Consider the following 13,922-nt stretch of genomic DNA (forward strand, 5'->3'; position numbering starts at 1 on the left):
GGGCGCGTGATGGTAGGCAAGATGATTCCATTAATGATGCGACAAGAATGGCGGAGACCCAGGAAAGGTAAAGACAGTTCCCCAATCCTAATTATATCTTCTTAAAACATAGAAAAATACAAAGAAAGCTCTCCCTCCCAGGGTCACAAAGCCTGGGAGCCAACCCTGTCCCTCTGCCCCTCATCTGCCTGAGTTCCTTTCCCCAGGCCCTCGTAGACAAAAGCATGACACAGGGAGGGGAATGACACCGGTGAAGGACCCGACTCCAGGGAGCAGTGGCTGAAAGATTGCCGCTATTTTTGCTGTATTCCAACGATGGAATGTCCGCTCGCCCCAGGCCCTTAGCGACACTCAGCACCAGAGCCCAGCCATCCGCTACATGGACGTGTTAGAAACACAGCACAGGCCTCCAGGCTCTGGTCACCCAGAGCCAGTGGAAAGGGCAACTGCCAGGGAACAGGGGAGGGAGCTGGCCCCTCGGGGATGCCGGGGCAGGACATTGGGCAGAGGGCTCCCCCTGTCCATCAGGCAAAGCCTGACCCCAAGCAGGCAGGAAGTGGCCAGCTCCGTGCTTCCCCCAGGGTTTGGGGACGGAAGGCCACCCCAATTCCAGGGAGCATGGGGACTTCGGCCATCTGGAGACTGGGGGCTGGGGCAAGGGAGGGGCATGACTGAGACCCGCGTGGTCTTCCGGGCAAGAGGTGCCAGCCTTGAGGAGCCACCAGTGCCAAAGGGCTCCTGGTCACCAGTCTTGCCAGAAAGAGAAGACAAGCTAAGGAAACCCTCTTTTCATAGAGGCCTCTTCCTTGCAGGGTCAGCCAAGATCCTCAGGGGAGAAGCTGGCCTGAGGTCACGGGGGCTCTGGGCATCATCTGGGGTGCATGGGGACACAGGGGGGCACTGGCTCTGACTTGGGCAGCAGGCGAGCCCTGGGGCCCCCAGCCCTGCTGGCAGAGGAAGGCCCTCACCGGGGCCGGGCGACAATGAGTCACGACCCGCTGGAACCCGGCAAGCGTGCTGTGATCTGCAGCTCCTCAAAGCGAGCAACCCCTGCCCAGATCAAAAGGAAAGAAGGTGGATGAGGACACTATAAATAGGCCAGAGCCACCGGGCGGCCTCCAGGATGCAGGGGGTGTGATCGGCATCTCTTTTCTCTGTGCCCACGAAGCTGAGAAACTCCAGACCCAGTGGACATCAGTGGCACGCTGCCACCTGCTTCAGGGGGACGGGACGGGGGGGATGAGGAGGGACTGCTGGCACAGCGTTCGGTTCCTTCCAAGTTTCAACTTCTGTCAAAATTGGTTAATTGGTTGCTTTGCACGATTCAAGGTACACGTGCTTCTCTCTCCACAAATTCTCTCGTTCATGGGGCACCCAGAAAAATGGGTTCGGCTGGCTTTTCCCGGCCTCTCACCTCTGCAGAATCGACCATGGGGGTTCGCTGGGGGCTGCGTCCTTGTCGTCGGAAGAGAGCAGGCAGGACCAGGAGCACCGGGCAGTGAGCTGGGAGGCCTGGCGGCGTGCTCGCTGTGGGCTTGGGCAGGTCACTTCTCCCCTCTGGGCCTCAGTCTCTTCCTCCGTGAAATGGGGTGTACCCATCTCCTGTGGATGATGTAATAACATCCTACAAATTTAGTGGCTTAAAACAGCACACGTTTATTATCCCACAGTCTGGGGGTCAGGGGTCCACAGCAGGTTTCACAGGGCTGTAGTCTAAGTGTCAGCAGCGCTGTGTCTTTCCAGAGGTTCCAGGAGAGAATCCGCTTCCTGCCTTTCCCTCCTTCTTGAGACCGCCCACATTCCTTGGTTCACGGTCCCTCCCTCCATCTTCGAAGCCAGCAGCGGCCTTTCTCCCCGACAGCACGGATTCTCCTGCCCCACCCCCCACCTTCCAGTTTGAAGGATCCCTCTGATTACCTTGGCGCCGCCCAGGTAATCCAGGATTGTCTCCCATCTCAGCCGCTGATTAGCCACCTGGATCCACCTGCCACCTTAATTCCTGTTGTCTTGTGACCACGTGGTCTCAGGTTTGGGAGAGTAGGACGCGGGTGTCCAGGATGGGGCGCTGTTCTGGCTGCCACGGGGACTGGAGCCCGGGGCTCCTGCAGGGAACCCTCTGCTCGCACAGCCCGCTGAAGGGTAAGAACCAGGAGCTGCCGTGGGCAGAAGCCGAAGCATTGTGTCATCAGCAGCCTCTCCTGCCCAGGGTGTCCTTGGGAGGAGAAGGGGCCTCTGCTCCAGGGTGGAGGCTGGGAGCACTCCCAAAGGATTCCACTGTGACCCCCCACTGTGACCCCCCCAGATCCACACCACGATTCTATAGAGACGTTTCCTGGAGCCAAGACTGGGGGGAGGGTGCTTCATCTCATCCAGACCACACGCCACTGCTGAGGGCCTGCCCTATGCCCAGCCCTGTGCTGGACGGGGGAGTGGGGGGGGGGCCCACTTAAACAGATGTGTTGGCCTGCCCTGGCTGAGTTCTACTGGACAGAGGGACGTGGCCACATACTAGTTAAAACACTGTGAGATAAAACTGAGGGACAGGGTCACTCCAAAGAGAAAGTGTTGTCTCCCTCTTATGAAGGGGAAAGGTCTGAGAAAAAGGGTAGGTGGGTTTTGAAGTGTGAATAGGAGTTCACCAGGTAAATGGGAATGTGGAATTCCAGCCAGAGGGAACAACTTGCAAAGGCATAAAAGAGGAAGAGAACATTGTGTATGTTGGGGGGAGGGAAGAGAATGTAAGCTGGTTGGTATTCCTGAGGGGTGAGACGGGGGCAGGGGTTGGAGATGAGGCCAGAGGCGAGCAGGGACTAGGTTAAGGAGTTTGGCCTTTCGCTGCAGGCAGTAGGGGTTTTAAGCTGTGGAGGGACGTGGTCAGGCGTGCATCTCAGAACAGGGGTGCATGTGAGAGTAGCAAGATCAATTGACAAAACGCGATGCCCACTGTGAGGTGGAGCCCAGAGAGCACAGGTGCGGCTACTGCTCCCCACCCTGAAAGGTGTGTGCCCACAATGACACATGGGGCACCAGGCTGGGGCAGGTGACAGACGGGTCATCCCAAAGCCCCAGCTGAGAGTTTCCCTGGGTCGGGGAGGAGGCTACCTGCCCCAGGGAAGCCAGTCCCCCAGAGCTCTGCTCTCTTGTCTGTTTCATAGACAGAAATTCCAACATTTGAGAGTCACTCCTTTGACTAGCACCTTGCTCATTGGCCCACTGTGAAAGGTAGCTCCTCAGGAGGCCAGCTTGGCGTTGATGGATAGAGTGCCGGACTTGCCTGAAGCAGCCTGGAGGGTTCCACTCCTGCCACCCTCCAGCCATGCGCCCAGGAAGAGTGTGATCTCTGTTCTACCTCTGTAAAGGGGGTGCGAGATGGCATCTAATTTGGCTTTTGCCCACCTCACTGAGAACTTGCCGCTGCTCGGCTCCCTGACTGTAACGGTACTGCCTGGTGGGAAGCCTCACACGTGCAGAAAGGGGCTCAGAGAGGCTGGGTGGCTTGCCAAAGGTCACACAGCAGGAACTGGCTCCAAGCCCCTCTCTGCCTCCTTCACCTCGGGCCAATCCAGAGCCCACGACCCCCTCAGAGAGCTTCGCACACGGTCTTTGGGGTGAGATGCCCCACCCACTGCTCACCCCCTGTGGGGTCTGAGTGAGCCAGGCCCCTGTGTCTCCAGCTGGGTTTCACTCTGGTTTCCCACAGGAAGGCGGGTAAGCTGCCATCTGGGGAACCAACCGCAGCCTGAGGCCCCCACTCCCCCACCCCAGCGAGATGAAGATGACCGTGTCCTTTGGTACAGGGGGAAGCCGAGTGTCCGGTCTGTACATAGTAAGGACCAGCGTCAGGAATCAGAGGAGCCAGGATCCGTCCAGGCCCTCAGGCCGCCTTCCTTTCACCTGCAGGTACCTTGCCCTGTGAGGGGGTCTCTCCTGAGCTCCTGAAGCCCCGAGCCGGCGAGATGTGGGCATGCGGGGGGCGGACAGAAGGAGGACCAGCTCCTGCACACAGCACAGAGGGCTGCAGTGTGTGCAGAGGGAGGGCACAGCGATCACCTGACCCCTCCCATCGTGAGCACACAAATACACACACACACTCAGCCATCCACAAGTACCCACGCACAGTTACCCACACACACAAATACACACACACACACACACTCAGCCATCCACAAGTACCCACACACAGTTACACATACAAATACACACACACACACACACACTCAGCCATACACAAATACCCAGGCACAGTTACCCAAACACACAAATACACACGCACACACACACACACTCAGCCATCCACAAATACCCATGCACAGTTACCCACACACACAAATACACACACACACACTCAGCCATCCACAAGTACCCACACACAGTTACACACACAAATACACACACATACAGAAGTGCACACACACACACTCAGCCATCCACAAGTACCCACGCACAGTTACCCCCACACACAAATACACACACACACAAATACACACACACACACTCAGCCATCCACAAGTACCCACGCACAGTTACCCCCACACACAAATACACACACACACACACACTCAGCCATCCACAAGTACCCACGCACAGTTACACACACACACACAAATACACACACACACACTCAGCCATCCACAAGTACCCACGCACAGTTACACACACACACAAATGCACACACACACACTCAGCCATCCACAAGTACCCACGCACAGTTACCCAAACACACAAATACACACACACACACACACTCAGCCATACACAAATACCCACGCACAATTACCCAAACACACAAATACACACGCACACACACACACACTCAGCCATCCACAAGTACCCACGCACAGTTACACACACACAAATACACACACACACACTCAGCCATCCACAAGTACCCACGCAGTTACCCAAACACACAAATACACACGCACACACACACACACTCAGCCATCCACAAATACCCACGCACAGTTACCCACACACACAAATAAACACACACACACACTCAGCCATCCACAAATACCCACGCACAGTTACACACACACACAAATACACACACATACAGAAGTGCACACACACAAACTCAGCCATACACAAATACCCAGGCACAATTACACACACACACAAATACACACACACACACGCTCAGCCATCCACAAGTACCCACGCACAGTTACACATACAAATACACACACATACAGAAGTGCACACACACACACACTCAGCCATCCACAAGTACCCACGCACAGTTACCCACACACACAAATACACACACACACACACACTCAGCCATCCACAAGTACACACGCACAGTTACACACACACACAAATACACACACACACACTCAGCCATCCACAAGTACCCACGCACAGTTACACACACACACAAATACACACACACACTCAGCCATCCACAAATACCCACGCACAGTTACACACACACACACAAATACACACACACACTTAACCATCCACAAATACCCGTGCACAGTTACACACACACACAAATACACACACATACAGAAGTGCACACACACAAACTCAGCCATACACAAATACCCAGGCACAATTACACACACACAAATACATACACACACACACTCAGCCATACACAAATACCCACACACAATTACCCAAACACACAAATACACACGCACACACACACACACTCAGCCATACACAAATACCCATGCACAATTACCCAAACACACAAATACACAGACACACACACACACACACAAACTCAGCCATACACAAATACCCATGCACAATTACCCAAACACACAAATACACACACACACAAATACACACACACACAAATACACACACATACAGAAGCACACACACACATACACATTCCACTTGCCACCAGACCCCAGGCCCCTGCTGACTTCAGCTCCTCTAATATTCCAAGGATGGAGTTAAGAAGTTCATGAACCAGTCACTTATCTGGCCAAGACATCACAAAATGAAAAGTCCGAGAAGGCTGGCCTTCCTCCGGAAGTTGCGTTGCAGTCAGGCGTGGCCGGGGGGCACCGGGCAGTACATCCAGGGCGCAGGACGTGGAACTGGGCCAGGCTTGGGCTTGGGCGTGGGCAGGGCTTGGGACAGCCCCACCCACCCAGGAGCCCAGTGCCTCCCCACCCACTGAGCCCGCCCCAGGTATGAGTCCCACATAGCGATGGGGCCCTGTGCTCACTGCCCACCTTCAGACCAGTGGGACTTGGAGAGAGCTCAGGGACCACAGCCATGGGGATACACCCCCTGCCCGCCCCATCCTTTGAGGAAGGGATGGGGATGGAATCAGGGAGGAGAGGAGACCCCCAGGGTGTCCCTGCTGCAGCCCCCCAGGTCTCAGGGGCATCAGTGAGTGGCAGCCTCCCAGGCTGGCCCCCAAAGTGGGGCTGGGATGGGAGTTCCCTGAAGCCACACGGGTCCAGACAGGGTCAATGGCCCATCATCAGAGGGTCCCCGCCAGGCCTCCACCTTGACGACCTCTGATGAATTATCTGGGTCTCAGGATGATTTCTGTCCTCTGAATGAGTTCTGAGTGCCTGCTGGGTGCCAGGCTCAGTGGCAGGTGTGGCCCAGAGCTGGGGCAGCTGTTCTCTCTGGGTCTGTCTGGATCGGAACTTAGAGGTGGGGATGGCATCTTGGAGGAGAGGAGGGAGCTGAAGCTTGAAGGGGGCCTGGGGCAGGAGGGAGGGCATTCCAGAAGGTTCTGCCTGTCATAACGTTGGGATGGGAGGTGGACTGCAAGGGATGTGGGGTCTCCCCAGAGAGCGGCCAGATGTCCAGGCGTGCGAGGTGGGCTGTGGGGAGAACTGGGGGCATCCCTTATGCTGGGAAGGGGGTGGCAGCAGAGGCCCCCCAGGCTCCGAGCAGCACCAGCCATGCCCAGCGGGACAAAGCTTTGGCCTTTCTGAACCCAGATCACCCTTCTATTTTTGCTTGAATTGCGGACATGGTAACAAATTGGGGCTCTTCTAGGAAATAAGATGGGACTGGACACCACACTTTGGGGTCTGAAAAATCTCCCTCCCTCAGAACCTCGTGGCACAGAGAACATTCAACTTCTGGGCTGTGCCTGCCCCCCTCCAGGCATCCTCAGGAGCCCCCACCCCAGGACAGGGTGGGCACAGGACAGAGGCAGGTCTGGTACCCTCAGACTCTCTCCCCTTCTCCATCTGCTGCTTCCTCTCGGTTTCCTGGTGTTAAGGGGATGGTGAGAGGGACTTCCTGGTGGTTCAGTGGTTAGGACTCTGCGCTTGCACTGCAGGGGGCGTGGGCTTGATCCCTGGTCGGGGAACTAGGATCCCGCATGCCACACAGCGTGGCCAAAAAAAACGGGGGGGGGGGACAGTGAGCTTGTGTGACCACCTCCTTGCTCTCTGGTCCAGTGTGCCCCGGAGGACCCTGTGCCCGGCTGTCCTGGCTCCCAGCAGCCTTAGCAGGTGGGGAGCTGGCTGACCCAGCCTGGCCTCAGTTTGCCCCTGAACTTGGGCCCCTCATTCTCCTTCTCCTATGTGACTTCCATTCTCCCTGGCTTGAGTCTTACAGCCTGCTACCGGCCCGAGCCCCTTGCCAGACCCCCAGTCTCCCAGCCACTTCTGGGTCCCAGGAGTGCCCAGCCCCATGGCCTCGCCCTCTCTGACCACACCGACCGGGTGTACACAGGCTGATGCGGGAATGGATTCTGATTTGCCTCCGAAGATGCTCTGTGGGTCCCTGCAGCACGGAGTGTGCAGGAGGCGCCGTGGGAGCGTGGCGTGTGAGGTGCGCCTCAGTCCAGAAGAAGTGACGCTGGAAGGACAGACGTGAGGGGCTGGCAGTCCGCCGGATACAGGACAGGCCCCTGCCTCCCTGTCCTCCCGCTCGGCCTCCCCCGCCTCCCCCCACCTTCGCTCCTCTCTCTCTGGCCTGTTTTCTCTGCTCCTCTGTGGGCCCTGTATTCGGCCTCAGCTCCTGCACTCCGCTCTCCTCGGGTGAAACCAGCAGTTCATCCCGAATGACAAGAGCCTTATTTCTAATCCCAGCTCCCAAGCTGGCCCAGTTCAGGTGAAGCATCCAGCCTGGTGGAATCGTTAGCATCAGGCAGGGTCACGAGGGTACCCAAAGTTGCCTGGCCAGGCGGGTGAGCGGTGAGCAGTACCCAACATCACTGAGCTGTGTGTCCTGGCACAGGGACCGGGCCCCGCCATCTCCAAAGGTGCAGCAGCAGACAGGTTACACGAGGCCCCCCTTCCTCATGCTCCCTGTGTTGGTGCGTCCCTCAGTGTGACTTTTCACGGTGAATCAGTGGTGACTTCATGCCTGGTTTTGGCCAATAGAATGTGGCGTAAGCCACTCCGTGCCAGTCTGAGCCTGGGCCTTAAGGGCCCCGTGCACGTCTGCTCCCTCTCAAAGCTCTGCAACTGTGGGAACAAGTCCAGACCGGCCTGTGAGGGGATGAGAGAGCAGGAGGCCAGAGAGGAGCCCCGGCCCCGCCCCAGCCCCGCCAAAGCCTCCGGGTCCAGCCTGAGGGCAAAGCCACGAAGCTGATGCAGTGACTGCAGACATGCGAGTCCAGACCAGCAGAACCAGCCAGGCAGCCCATAGATTCATGAGAAATAAGGAGTGGTTGTGTTGGGACTTCCCTGGCGGTCCAGTGATTAGGACTCTGCACTTCCATTGCTGGGGGCATGGGTTCGATCCCTGCTTGGGGAGCTAGGATCCTGCAAGCTGTGCAGCCAAAAAAAAAAAAAAAAAGAAGAAGTGGTTGTGTTTTTACCTACCAAACTTGGGGGGGGGTTGTTACACAGCAATAGATAACTGATACAAGCACCATATGGACTGGCTCTGAGTGTCACGTATTAGAAATAGGACCACAGGAGCAGTTCTCAGAGAAGCAGCCTCACTGTGACTCCAGTTGACCCCAAATGTGGCCATGGCCCCGAAAGAGGAGAAGGGTCATAGTGGCTCAGACATGACTTGGGTGTCTGATACATAGACCTGAGCTTGGATACAGGGTCCACCCCGTGGTAGCCAGTCTCCAAAGATGGCCCCCAATGCGCCACCCCTCCTGGTGTTCCCACCTTACTTTAGTCTCCCCCCCTAGGGTGAATCTGAACTGGCCCTAACTCTCAAATTAACCCACAAAATGCATCAGAAGTGGTGCTGTGCCAGACCTGAGCCTTAGGAAGACCTGGAAGCTCTGGCCCTTGCATTCTTGGAAGTCTGCTGCCACCTGAGAGGCCTGAGGACCTGAGAGGTCTGACCATCCCTAGGGCTCTTCCTACCACCAACACCCACAGCAGCCCCTGGGGACCCCCAACACATACACACCGGCACACTCACCCCTCTTTCTCCCGTGCATCCCTGCTGGCTGTCCTCCGAAGTGTCCACGGGGTCACCAGGAAGGCGGTCCTGCTGCGGACTCTGAATCTTGGAAGCAGGTTTTCCTCAGCATGAGAGCGGAAGGGGAAGCGGGCACGGGGCAGAACCCACCCCAGCCACGAAAACGTGCACCCCGTTCTCTCTAAATACCCACACGGAAGCAAGGTGTCAACCACATCAGCGGCCAAGGATACAAGACCCAGAACGAGTTGACGAGTTGACTTGACTTCTGGCCGCATGATGATCAGATCCCCTAAGTGCCATGCTGCTGTCAGATTCTGGATAAGTGTCTACAGACATAACTATATTGCGTTGCTGAGCTTGTAAGAAATTCCGCCAACCCCCCCAAAAAGAAAGAAACAAGCAAGAGAAACAGCTGTAACCAGGGAGATGATAATAAGCATTTACCCCTGGTGCTTGTGACAGACAAGGACAGAGGCATTGCAGCGAGGTGGGTGGTGAGGGGGAGTGACCCTAAGATCCTACATTGAGCTGAGATCCTCAAAGGGGGCGACCCCACTCAGGACAGAGTGGTCCCAACTAAATCTCCCTGCTGGCAAACAGAATTCCTGGGAAATCTAGTTGTCTGCTGTAGGGCTCCATGTAGCAAATATTTAATAACAATAATAATTTCCCTTGAGAATTTGCGACCATAGGCCTGCTCTCACACAGTGCTGGAGTTTACATTTATGCCATCCTCATAGACAGGGAAATCCCAGGTAAGAAATTAAGTTAAAACAGTCCCAGATTGGGAGTACCCCCTTATGACTGGCAGAAGCAAACAAAAATAATAAAATTAAAATAAAATAAAATAAACAGCTGAAGAGAGGATCGGTGAACTGGAGCACAGATCTGAAGAAATTTCCCAGGATGAGGCATAGGAAATAAGAAGACAGAAAATATGAAAGAGAGGTAAGGAGGCCAGGATAGAGTGAGACTATTTATGTGCATTTAATTAGAATTCCAGGCCTGCAGGATGAGGAGGTACTAATTGGAGGAGGGAGGGAGGTACCTGCCTGTTCCAGGCAGAGGGAAGAGCACATGCCAAGGTCCTGAGGAACCCACCCAAAGCCAGTGTGCTATAGCCCTTGCTCCGTTGCCAGCCTTGTGAAGGGCAACTCTGGGGCACAGATGCTTTGGACACTATCCCTGCCTGAGTACCAGGCAATCTGGTGTGGAGCCAGCTGCAATGAGGCAGACAGCTGTGCTGCTAGCTGGCTAGCTCCATTTCCCCTTCGACTGCTAACTGCACACTTTCTCCTCCCCCACTCTCAGGCCACGTGGTCCAGGTAGAGCTAACTTCAGTCCTTCATGCTTAAGGAGTGGATGTATGACCCCAGCCAGGAGAACAATGGGCAGAGGAAATCTCTGATTCTGCCAGGATTGCTGACAGGGAAAACTTTGGCCTGGGACCCCCATGAGATGGAGCCAACACAAAAAGAAACAGAGCCCTTTGAGCCCTGGATCCAGCTGTGCCTGAAGGACACCCTGGACTTGGCAGTTACATGCACTAATAGATTTCCTTTTCTCCTTGATGGGTCTGAGTCAGTTTTCCTGTCGTGTGTAACTCCTCACCCCATCCATGTCACGGAAGCACCAAAGCTGGAGACCCCATGGATAACCCTGGCCCCAGCTCAGAGGAGGTGACAGCTGGGCTAGGCCTTGATCACAGTTGTAGGCCTTGATCATATGACTTGTGTCATAGTTAGCTGGGGGCAGAGGGGTGTGCCCGGGCAAGCCGGTGCAGGCGTTGGCTGTCTTCCTGGGAGCCAGTGCAGCTCACTGCCTCCTGGGTGTGATCTCTGCCCAGGCAGGCCCCAGGCTTCCAGGTTGGCTCCCCAAAGTGATATGATAGCCTTGGGCCTTGGCGAGGGCTGGAGGCCTGAAGAGGGGGTAACACTGCAGAAGCATTGCATGAGGGTGGGCAGTTTAGTTCCCCAAAGGTCTTGCCTCATGGGTCATGCTGGTGTCAGGACTCCCAGCCTCAGGATTCAGCTAAGGTATGTGAGAGGAGCAATGTCCAGAGGTCATCAGCCCACACCTGTCCCTCCCTAGCCTCCAGCTTGGCCAGTACGGTGGACACCCCATGGGGGCAGTGCCAGTCAGGTGCAATGTGCAGGTTACCAAACCAAGTGGGTTTAAGGGTCCACTCTCAGCTCTGCAATGAAGTCATTTCAGATCCTTGGTCCCAGCAGACTTTGCACCCATCAGTGTTCAGACTTCTACAGATTGATCAGCCAATCAGTGGGCTGCACGTGCTTTGTGCCTGTCACTGTCAGCCCACACCTCCAGGCCCAGCTTAAATGCCACCTCTTCCAAGAAGCCTTCTCTGACCACCCCAGGCAAAAGGGCTCCATCCTGCTTCTCATGTCCCTTTGAACCCAGAACCCCTCACAGACTGCCATTCCCAGACTATCATGCGAGGCAGTTACTTGTACGTATGTTGTATTTTCCTTTGGATCATCTCTGCCAACCCAAGGCCCAGCCAGGACCTGGTAAGTACACCTGATGGGTAAATGTTTGCTAAATGAATAAAGAAAAGTTGGCTAAAATTTCGAGGGTCCAATTACATTGCACTTACCATGTGGCAGGCACTGTTTTAAATGATTAATACATACAAACTCACTGACTCCTCAAAAGACCCCTGGTGATATCTTCTGTTTGATCCCCACTTAACAGGTTTGGAAACTCAGGCACAGAGTGGCTCAGTCACTTGTCCAGAGTCACACAGCCTGTAGGCAGCAGAGCCAGGACTCAAACCCAGGTGGTCCTTCTCCAGAGTCTGTGCTCTTAGCCCCAGGACCACTACATGTCATCATTCCAGATGTGCAGTGAGGGCACTGAGGACCAAGAAGGCAAAGGGACTAGACTGTGGCCTCACAGCCAGTAGCCAAACAACCCTCCTGCCTCCTGGTCTGACTCTTCCTTCCTTTAAAAAGGGAGCCCCAAGGCCTTGGGACCCAAAGTTTCTCACCTTTTCACCAGGCTTCCTTGGAGGCTGCACTCAAGTTCTTTCCCATAGAGGCAGAGCCAGTCTGGGCCTTCCTCCCTTCTCTTGGTGAAAATTTTTCCCGTGGGCATCCTGTAGGCAAAGAGGCGGCTGAGTTTGTGGTTTGAGGGTGTGTTCAGGGCACGTTGGTGGATGGGTTCAGCCTTTGTGTGCAGGCATTGTTGCTGGATGGAGGCTGGTGGGCGCAGCCCTGGGCCTCCAGACCAGGGGAGGGGGTGGAGGGGACTCGGGCTGCGCCCTGGCACTGGTACCGCTGAGGGAGACACCCCAAGGGGCGGGGTGTGGGGTGGAGGCTGGGATCCCCCACTGGCGGGCAGGGCGGGCTATGGGTGGGGCTCCAGGAGGGCCCGGGGTCCTGCACCGACTGCTGTTTCCCTCCTGAGCGAGGCCCGTGCCTGTGGTGCCCAGGGCAGCAGGCAACGCCCTGACCACCAGGCCACCTGCGGCCCTGCGGGAGAACTTGCTTCCCTCCTCGCTGATGGCAGAGCTGTGGGCCCCCATGCCTGACACCATGTGACCATGCCTGAGCAGTCACGTGACCCCGAGGTGGCACTCCATAGGCCCACCCAGGACCAATAGCTGACAGCAGGAGGTGCGGAGCTAACCAGCTGGATTCACCCCCTCGGCCCCAGCTGGACATCACAGGAAAAGAGAGGGACTCCTGGAGGGTTGAGGAATGGGGGGGGGGGGTGTCCTGGGGCCCGGGGGGTCCTGGGGAGCCTGGGGGTTTTGGGGGACCCGGGAGAGCCTAGGGGACTTCAGGGCACCTTGGGGAACTGGTAGACCTTGGGGAACCTGGGGGGTCTTTTAGGAGGCCTGGGTGGTCATGGGGGGCTTTGAGGCATCTTGGGAGAATCTTAGGGGCTTCAGGGGGCCTAAAGAGTTTGGGGGAACTTTGGGCACCTCTGGAGGCATAGGGGACATTGCAGAACCTTGAGAGGCCTGTGGGTCTTGGGCAACCTTGGGAAATCTTTGGGACCTTAGGGAGTATTGGGGGGGTTTTAAGGGGCCTTGTGGGGCCTTGGGAGAGTGGAGCAGCCCCCCTAGGGCCAAGGTCATGCTGGCGGCTATGACCTGGGCAGGTCACTGCACCTGGGAGCCCTGGCCCCCCTCTGAGTTATGGGAGGTAACGCAGGCCCGCCTGAGTCCTGTGAGGGTGAAGTGACCCAAGGTGACAGGCCCGTTCCTTCCAACGCCCTTGCCTGTGCCCTCACCCCTGGATCCCTGTGAGGCCAGGCCCACGCCTCCCCCAGGCTAGCTCACTTCCAATACTGTGGATTGTCCGAATGCTTTTGTGGGGAGGCAGGGCACGAACTCCTGTCGCACATCCCCCGTAGGAGGTGTCCCCTTGTCCCCAAAGTTCCTCTCACACTGACAAGCAGGCGAGGTGGGAGAGGCCCTGAATTAGCTTTGATTCGCTCTCCGAGGCTGTGGAGGCTTTCTGGCTGAGTAGTGACATGACCAGGATGGGGCTGGTCCTTCAGGGGAATGGCGCTGGCTGCTGGCAGAGGCTGACATGGCCTGGCCAGGGCCTTGGTGACGG

This window comes from Eschrichtius robustus, chromosome 13 (genome assembly GCF_028021215.1).
Source record: "Eschrichtius robustus isolate mEscRob2 chromosome 13, mEscRob2.pri, whole genome shotgun sequence".
Classification (NCBI taxonomy): Eukaryota; Metazoa; Chordata; class Mammalia; order Artiodactyla; family Eschrichtiidae; genus Eschrichtius; species Eschrichtius robustus.